The 9,553-nt window shown below is 28.0% G+C and overlaps 1 long non-coding RNA gene across 1 annotated transcript; it reads right to left on the bottom strand.

The window, feature by feature from the left end:
- Window positions 1-588: 588 nt before the first annotated feature.
- LOC101507175 (uncharacterized) lies at window positions 589-4,086 on the bottom strand. Its single transcript, XR_190444.4, has 2 exons — window positions 3,531-4,086; window positions 589-960 (listed from the first exon to the last, which is right to left on the bottom strand). It is a non-coding gene; the product is annotated as an uncharacterized lncRNA (long non-coding RNA).
- Between the last annotated feature and the right edge of the window lie 5,467 nt (window positions 4,087-9,553).

Genomic DNA, 9,553 nt, shown 5'->3' on the forward strand with positions numbered 1-9,553 from the left:
AATATTACGAAGAAAAACAATTGTCTCATCAAAATAATGTAACACAAATACTACAAGATATCCACACACAAAAACCAATACATCATTAGATCAAATGTTATCAAAGTTGTAAAAACCAACAAGTTTTTTATTTCTAATGCATTGCCAAAAAACAACCAAGTTTTCAATACATTCCACTAGCTTCATGTATCTTGGTAATGATCTTCAAGTCCAACCCGAAAAGTTATTATATTAATATAAATAAAAGGGAAAATATACAATTATAGTTATGAATATTAAAAAAATAAATCACAAATTTTCATCGCAACAACAAAATTAGTGTTTTAACACAAAGGAACTAAGATTTTAGAATGTTTGATATATATTGAATCTATGAGAAATCAATCATATCTAAATACCAACAACTAATTACTCTTTGCCAATGTTGCTTTATGTAACTAGTCATAAGTAATTTTAGACTAGATCAACTATGCATTATCTAAACTTACTTTATTTAGGTATGTTAAACTACCTATTGCAAAAAAAGACTAGCAACATATCACAAGTACTAAAGACCAACAATTTATAAGTCTACAAGATACTCAATCATAGCAATAAATCAACTTAATTATCTCATAGTTAAGTAAATCAAACTAATATACTTATGCTTTTTCACTAAAGACCAACAATTTATAAGTCTACAAGATACTCAATCATAGCAATAAATCAACTTAATTATCTCATAGTTAAGTAAATCAAACTAATATACTTATGCTTTTTCAGGAACATGGGTTGATGTAGAAGAATGGAGTGCCGCACTTTTCTTCTTCTCCAACAACGATTTATACACTTGGCACAAGGCATAAAATTGTGCGGCATTGAGGTTCTCCTTTGGTGAAGGCAAAATCTAAAAGAGATTTTACACCTTTCTGATACTCTGAATTAAGTATATGAAGTGTAGTCCACTTTTTATCCATCACTCTAAATAACAAAAATAATAACATACAAATTGAAGTTTAACACAAATGAAATTATAATATCAATGCAACTAGATGTAGATCTATACAACTAAATGTAGATTAAGACATTAAAACAATGAACCGAGTGGAATTTGCCAACAAAAACTAACCAAATCAAATCAAAATAATAGTGAAATATTGCAGACACAAACACGAGATTCTATCAAAATAAATCCAAATATATTAAACACACTGACCACTAGGATAATAGCTTGCTTAAAATTTTAATGACAATAAAGAAATGTAGATTTATGAAACTTTTCCTTTTGTCGGTTGAAGATGGAAATATCATAAGCACAGTATTGCAGAGTTTAGTGTTAATGTTTCCTGGGTAAAATATTTTATGCGTCAATTTGGAGTTCCAACCATTTATAAAATGTATCTGTTTAGCAAGTTAACGTGATAGGCTTCAAGTTCAAAAAGGTGCAGTTTCAATGACTACAATGTGGCAGTTTACGGAACAATTATATATTTTTCTTATTATTTGCATTTTATTGTTTAGACAATATTATGAACTTTAGGACAATAAAAGATTGCTTTAATTTCAGTAATTTGGTGTGATTTAATCTTATCTCCATCTGTGTTTAATGGTTATTCCATTTATGAAGTTAGCAAGGATACAATTGGTATTGCTGGTACTTTTTCTTTCTCTATGTGTCATGGATATATGCTTGTTTATTTTTAGGGAACATATTTGCTTTTAGGCTATTTGTAGCAATTCAAGTCATTGAAATTGTGCAACCGGTATTACTGGTCCTAATTAATAATTAAATTCCAGAATTTAACTGGTATTGCTGGTCCTATTTAACAATTAAATTCCAGAATTCAGTAGCATAAATAAATCAATGTAATTCAAGTCCTAATTAATAGTTAACAATTCTTGACAGTCCTAATTAACATATTTGAAAGTAGTTTATGTATCCTTTCTTGACCAAAGCTCCGTTCCATTCACAAACAATCACAATTCACTAGGGATGGCAATTAGACCCATACCCAGTGGGTACCCGCAAAAAAAACCCACAATGGGTAGGGTAAAAACCCGCATCATGGGTATGGGCATGGGGACGGGTAATTACCCGCAAAATTAAGCGGGTATGGGTGCGGGTACGGGTACTGTAGTACCCACCCCGCCCCGCACCCGCACTTATATAAATATATTATTTATTTATTTAGTTATTTATTTATTATATTAGTGTTTAGTTTAATTAATTGTTTTCTTTTATATTTTAACATCTATTAATATCATTGGACCATTACAATATTTATAATTGAAACATAAACGTTTGCAAATTTTTTAAGAATCTGATTATGATAAATAGGTAAATAATTGTGATTTTATAACTAATAGTTATATCTTATTAATCGTGACTTTATAATTATACTTGCAACTTTTTATCAATTATCTCAGATAATATTATCATATGACTTGCAACTTCACAAAATATTATTATAGATATTTAAATATGTATTGTAACAAGTGTTCATTTGAAATGTTGAGTCAGAAAATATTTTGATTTATAATATTTTATGATTGGATTTAAGATATTTAAATAATTTTTAAATTTAATCACAATAATATCATTTATTTATCGATTTTTTTTAGTTAAAGTGTGGGTAACGGGTATGGGTACGGGCACTTAAGTACCCAGAGGGTAAGGGTACGGGTATTAAAGTTGATACCCAAGAAGGTACGGACACGGGTATGGGTATTTTTTAAAATCGCGGGTATGGGGACGGGTACTATAGTACCCTACCCAAACCCTACCCATTGCCATCCCTACAATTCACTAACCCACCAATACAAAAAGTGTAAAGCAGAATATCTTATTAGCAAAGGAAATCAACATCCAAATGAACTTATATATTTGAATAGATAATGCACTCTCATTGCTTATATTATGATCATATATATCATATAAATCACAAATAACATACAATAATCAAGCAAGATAGATGTTTGTCCTCTCCTTTCAGAACTTATATACAAAAAAAAAAAAAGTAAATCTAAACCAGGACAAGTTTTTTCACCTCATTCAAATAGAACTTAGGAAGTTCCACAACCCTACCACCACAACATTAATTCCAACAGAATCTCAAAACATTGATTAATCTTACTAGTATTACCTTTGTTCACCCCCATCATCTTCACCAAATATTCAAATTAGCAACAAAAAAAAAACCAAAATTAAACTAAACCTATAGGAATTCAGCAACAGATAACAAGACCAAGCATGGAGCAATTCGAGATTGTATAAATTCCATAGTTCAGTAACATAAATACATCAATGTCATGTATATTAAGGACAAAAAAAAATTCAATTTAGTGCAGATAAACAAGGTTTGTAAACAGTGGTGAGCAGCCATATACATAATCTCAAACTTCAACTTCACAATTTAGATATTGCAACCAATAATTCAATAAATCATATAAAATTACTAATTAATAAAAACGAAGTACTCACACATGAAATTGAAATACATCAAAACACAAATTCAAGAATAAAAAAGAAGATGGGTGAAACATATTCTTACATGTTTGCGACCTTCTAGTGAGGGTTAAGTCAAACACGAGCTGTCAGAGCACAAGATGGCGAGAATTGTCGGAGCACAAGACGGCGAGAGAAGTCAGAGCACAAGACGGCGTCGTGCAAGACGAAGGCGAAAAAGGTTTTGGTTGAGGCGAGACGAAGATGAAGACGAAGACGAACGGTATAGATGCAAGGATACAGACGAGAGGTGCATAAACAAAGACATATGCGATTGAGAAGGGTTTTGGGTTTAGACGAGAGGCAAGGAGACAAAGACAAAGCAAAGATGAGACGGAGGAGAACGGTACAAATGCGATTGAGAAAGGATTGAGAAGGGTTTTGGTTTAGGAACTAAGGATTTTGGTTTAGACACTAAGGGTTTTGGTTCAGGCACTAAAATTTTTGGTGTGAGGAACTGGTCATGTAATTTGGGAAAATTAAGTTTGAGACATTAGGTTTAAGCAAATAATTAAGGGTTTTAGTTTAACCAACACTTTTTTCTATTTTATCCCAAAGTTATGTATTGTGGTTTAAACATGGTTTAGGCAACACTTTTTATATTAAGGCCACATTTATAATATGTTGCTTTAAAATCTTCTCAGGCAATGGTTTAAAAGTGTTGTTTAAATCGGCCACACTTTTTAACTCGTACCTTAAAAACGAATATGCAACGGTTTTATGTTAACAAACAAGAAAGTGTATTTTATATCTATGTTATTAACAACACTTGAAAACATGTTTTCTATTCTCGTTTCTAGCCACATTTTTTTAGCCGTTGCCAAGATAAGTGTGGCAAAAAGTTAAAAATGTTATAGTGGTTAGAACATTAGTATTTTTAATGTGCATATGAAGTGTTTACAAAATGTGATAAGTAAGTATTAGTGTTTAGACTTGAGAGTTCATGAGAAATTCTTACTAGTTGTGTTATTATTCAAATGTTACCTTCGCATTTAACTGATAATTTATTATTGAGATATATGAACTATGTTTTTGTGTGGTTATAAACCTCTTTGGTTTTTTATTATTCACTTAACTCTTCGATTTTACAATTCCAAGCGAAGAAAAAATAAGTATATAGGAATTTGTGGTTTGCCATCTATGTTATCCTCTTGGCCCGATTCTTCACTTCATTTTTCAAATATATCTATGACATTATTTGATCTCTTGAAGTTTACACAATGAATATTTAAAAATAGAAAGGAAAGTGTTAGATATTGTTTTCAAGCTTTTGATTTCTGTTAATATTTTGAAGTTAATTATGACGCTCAATTTTTTGTTCTAGGGTACATGTTTGGCACCAAAGCTTGAGAGCCAAGTGTGTTCTATGGTATAGTTTCTTCCATATTGATTTTTATAAATGCACCAAAATCATCTCATTAATCAAGAATGTAGAATAAGCTATCTGGAGGACATACTAACTTCAATGACTCCTGATATTTGTATTGTCGATTTTGTACAACCAGTGGATGGTTTAGTCATCATTAGGCCAGCTTACTATGATGTTACAGGTAAGGAACCAATTTAAATGCAGCAACATGCAACATCAGGACTCTATCTAGTTCACTCTATATGAACTCTTGTTGACTCCCTTTCTTGTCATTTACTATATTGTAAGCTCTACTAGATTTTTTTAATGTAATTTACATATCTAAAATTTGTTTTGTAGAAGGGAATGTTTGTACATATTAATTTTATTTTTTTAGAAGAATATTGATGATATCGATAAAGAATTTCAAGATTTGAAAGTACCAGTTGAAGAGACAAATGTTGAGGCTTAGGTTTTTTTTAATAAATGTAACCGGCTATTGTGAATATGTTATTTTGATTATGACAATGATGATTGACATTATGTCTTAGAGGTATCTATATAGTGATTATTGTATATATAGTTAAGAAATTTTATTAGTAAATGAACTATTATATAAATGTGTGTCGGATATTCTATTTTTCTTTTTTTAATTTGATACAATCAAAGAGAACAGTTTTGAAGTGTTCTTTAAAATACTAAATAGAATGGTTTAGAATGGAATTTTTTTAACTACAATTAAAAATCGTTGTGGTAGTTCACTTTAAAGCCATCTTAAGAGAACCGATTTTCACAGCAACGGTGTACAAATGTTCTCTAAAATAGTCAAGTGCAACGGTTATCACAAAGCAACAGTTTAAAATTGTTGCCATATAGTAGTACCGTAATCGTTCTAATAGACTGTCTATGCCTACGATTTTACATAAGCGTTGCGGTTTTTGCCAAATACCGTAGTGTAAACAATAGGCAACACTTTGGTACACCATAATTGTAAAATCGTTCTCTTAGCTTATGGCAATGTTTTTTTTTTTTTCAAATAAGCAATGGTTTTTTTGTATTGTAGTAGATAGAAAATGTTGAAGTTAATCCTCTAAAAATTTAACATTAAACTTCAAAAATTAATGTATCTAAAGAATAAATTAAAACTGTCAACTTTAAAAATAAAGAAATCAATTATATGAATTAGTAAAAATAGAAGAAATAAAACTACAATTAAACAAAAAAAAATAGTTAAACTCATTTTAACACTTTTAATATGTTAGAGCAACTCAAATTTGAGTTTTTGTTTAAATAGGTTATAAATATATAGATTACTCATTTATAATATCTCCATTTCAATGTACTACATAATATATTTATACATAGATTAATTTAACTTTTGTCAATAGATTCATTTATTTATTAATTAATTTTTGTTTTTCTCAATGCCCTTTTATAATATCTCCAAAATGCCCTTTTATCAATGTTACAAATTTATTAACTTATAACTCACATTCATCAACATTCAACTCATCTCATAACTCACATAAAAAAATCACCATACCTCACTAACCATAACTCATAATCATTAAAAACTTACATCCCTCACTCATAACCTACAACATATCAGTTTGATCATTACATTGTGGTTAAATCTACATAAAAAGGTATGTTTGTTGGTCTGTATTTGAGTTCGTATTTTTTTTTCTTCTAAATTTGGGGATTTTACGTGAACTCAGTTCATGTAGGCTCTGGTGTTACGTGAACTGAATTCACGTATGATTTAAAAAAATAAAAATTTCAGAAACAATGCAATCTGAATTAACGTAAACGTACGTGAACTCAGATTGCGTAATCAATGGAGTTTGAAAATTCAACCCTCAATATGTACGCAATCTGAATTCACGTAAACGTACGTGAACTCAGATTGCATAATTAAGAAAGTTTGAAAACCCAACAACGTACGTGAACTCAGATAAGGAAGAAAATGAACACAATCAAGAGGTTTCAATTTTATTTTATTTTTTGACTGAGGGGGATTCAATTTTTGTTGATAGAAAATTATAATTTGTTTTTGTTGAAAAATAAAATTAATAATTTGACTCAAAGAGTATTATTAGGTGAGTCAATAATGCTTCCTCGTCAAAACTTTGTCACATCAATGATTTTTAAATGAAAAACCCACCAGAAATAAAAATAATGATTTAAAGTTTCGGATTCGAATCGAGATTCATAGTTGTGTGAGTTGATTATAGTGAAATTTATCGTCTCTTATAAGATAAAAAACTTATACTATAGGTATTAAAAAAATTAAAAATTGTTAGAACTAAAACTAAAGTATTGTATATTTGTAAGGACCAAAAATATAATTAAGCTAAAAAAAATGAATGCAAATAAAAGAAAATGCTCATTCAATAACATTATTTATAATATTTAAAGAAGTATATAAATTTGATGTCGAAATGGCTGACTATGCCATCACCCTTTATTTTCCCTTTGAAATTGATAGGACTAACTCTCACATTTTATTTCTTTATTTTATTTTTTTAAAGTCGTGATGACAGACCAGCACCTATTATTTTTCTTTAAAGCCGAAATAACTAAAACACACCTTAATTTTATTCGAAGTTGAGATGACAAACACACATCGTTTATCTTTCATTTGAAGTTGAGATGACTTATCTTTGCACTCTATTTTTTCTTTGAAATTAAGATTACTAACTTGCACCTTTAATTTTTTCTTTGAAGTTGAGATGTCTGGCCCACACCATATTTTGTTGTAGCCCAAAGAACTGATTTGTCCGCTTTGTTTTTTCTTTGAAGTCAAAATGATTGATTGATATTTTTAAAGTCAAAACGACTAATCCATACCCTTAATTTTGTTGAAGTATGAATGACCATCGTGCACTTTTCAACGTCCTCTAAAACATGCTAGCTCTACAACCATATATTTTTATTTAATTGATTGTTTGTATAAACAAATATATTGGAACGGACATCCAACTAATAATAATCCACAAAAATCTACAATGAATGATTTGATTAATGCTGATATAGAAAAGTCTTATGTTATCGATATATACAAATTAAATCTATATTAGATATAGACCAATTAAATCCATATTAGATATAAACCATCATAATATTATATATATAAAATCAATCAACTTAAAAGTTAAAACAACAATCTAGGGTTTCATTGTTGAATCATTGTTCAATTAGTAGAAAAAAATAAAATAAAATTGACTTAGCTCTTTTTTGAGGATGGAACCTTAGTACTTCAGAGTTCTCGGGACGAGAAATAATAGAAGCCAATTAGTAATATATATTATAATAATAAATATAACATATGACCAAATTTTCAGTTGAAAGACCAATCATGATATATTTTTGTTAGAGAAAATGTCATGATTTAAACTAAGATATCGTGTGTGTGTGTGTGTGTGTGTGTGTTTATATCTAACTAAATCATAAAATACATTTTCTTTTTGTTTTTTGTCTAAATTAAAATATGGAAACAAAAGCAAGTGCAAACAGATCAATTTTCACTAATTTTTAATTTAATAGAGTCGGTTAGATAAAGAATTGACTAATTGTTTCAATTTTATATATAAGAAGAAGACATGTTAAATTGTTTAATCATCATTTAGATTAAGATTTATTTTTAGTCTTTGTAAAATTTAATTTTTTATTTTTAGTTTTTATAAAAAACTTATTAATTTTTTTGTCTTCAAATAATTTTTGTGTATGTTAGTGCTTTTAATTCGACACATACATATTTTTTAAAATTTTTAAATAGTTTTTTTTATCGTCGTGTTTAGAATATGATAAATATTTTTCTTGTAAATATTTGACAAAAATTAATTAAATATTAATCTTATACTTTTTCCACTTAAATATTTAATTTTAATCCACCTTTTGTTAAATAATTCTAAACTTTTATGTGAGAAGTTTTTATAATATTCTAAAGATACCTATAAAAAATTATTCAAAAGTATAAATGATACATAATAATTAACATAAAAGAAGAGACTAAAAATAATATAATCAATTTTTAGGGACAAAAAATTAAGATTTTTTTATTAAAACTATAAAATTAAAATTTTATAGGTACAAAAAAAATTATTTAACACAATCTTGTAATTTACCATGATTCTTTCATTGTTAGAGCATTTAATTTTTAGTCCAACTTTGATCCAAAAATAAAAATAATAGATTTCTTTGTTTTGATACATATAGAAATATAAAATATTTTCACAACAAAACATTATATTATATTTGTCTTACTTGTGTGTAAAGCAGGTACTTAATCTCCTTTATTGAACTAAAGATCTATATATAGAAATTGAGTAACTAATAACTATAGCTTATATAATTTTAAACAAAAAGTATCGCCACTTCAAGCAGGTACTTAATCTCCTTTATTGGTATTATTTAGCCTGCTACCCTTGATACAATCCAAAACATGTATCGCCACTTCAAGCAAATATGTTTTAAATATCTTCAATTTGAGTATAATCTCCTTTTAAATGTGTCACAATTTGTTTTTAAAATAGTGAGATTAATGGTTAGTTGTTTGTTTTCTCTATTCTTTTTAGTATCAATTGTCTCTTTCTTTAAAAATTTGACTATTTTATTATCTGTGATGATATTCAATTAGTACTGCATAATTCTATAAGTGTCTTGAAACTATTTACACTAATTAAATTAATTCTTAAAACAGGTAATTAAATTTTGTTTTG

Source organism: Cicer arietinum, chromosome 8 (assembly GCF_000331145.2).
Source record: "Cicer arietinum cultivar CDC Frontier isolate Library 1 chromosome 8, Cicar.CDCFrontier_v2.0, whole genome shotgun sequence".
NCBI classification, from domain to species: Eukaryota; Viridiplantae; Streptophyta; class Magnoliopsida; order Fabales; family Fabaceae; genus Cicer; species Cicer arietinum.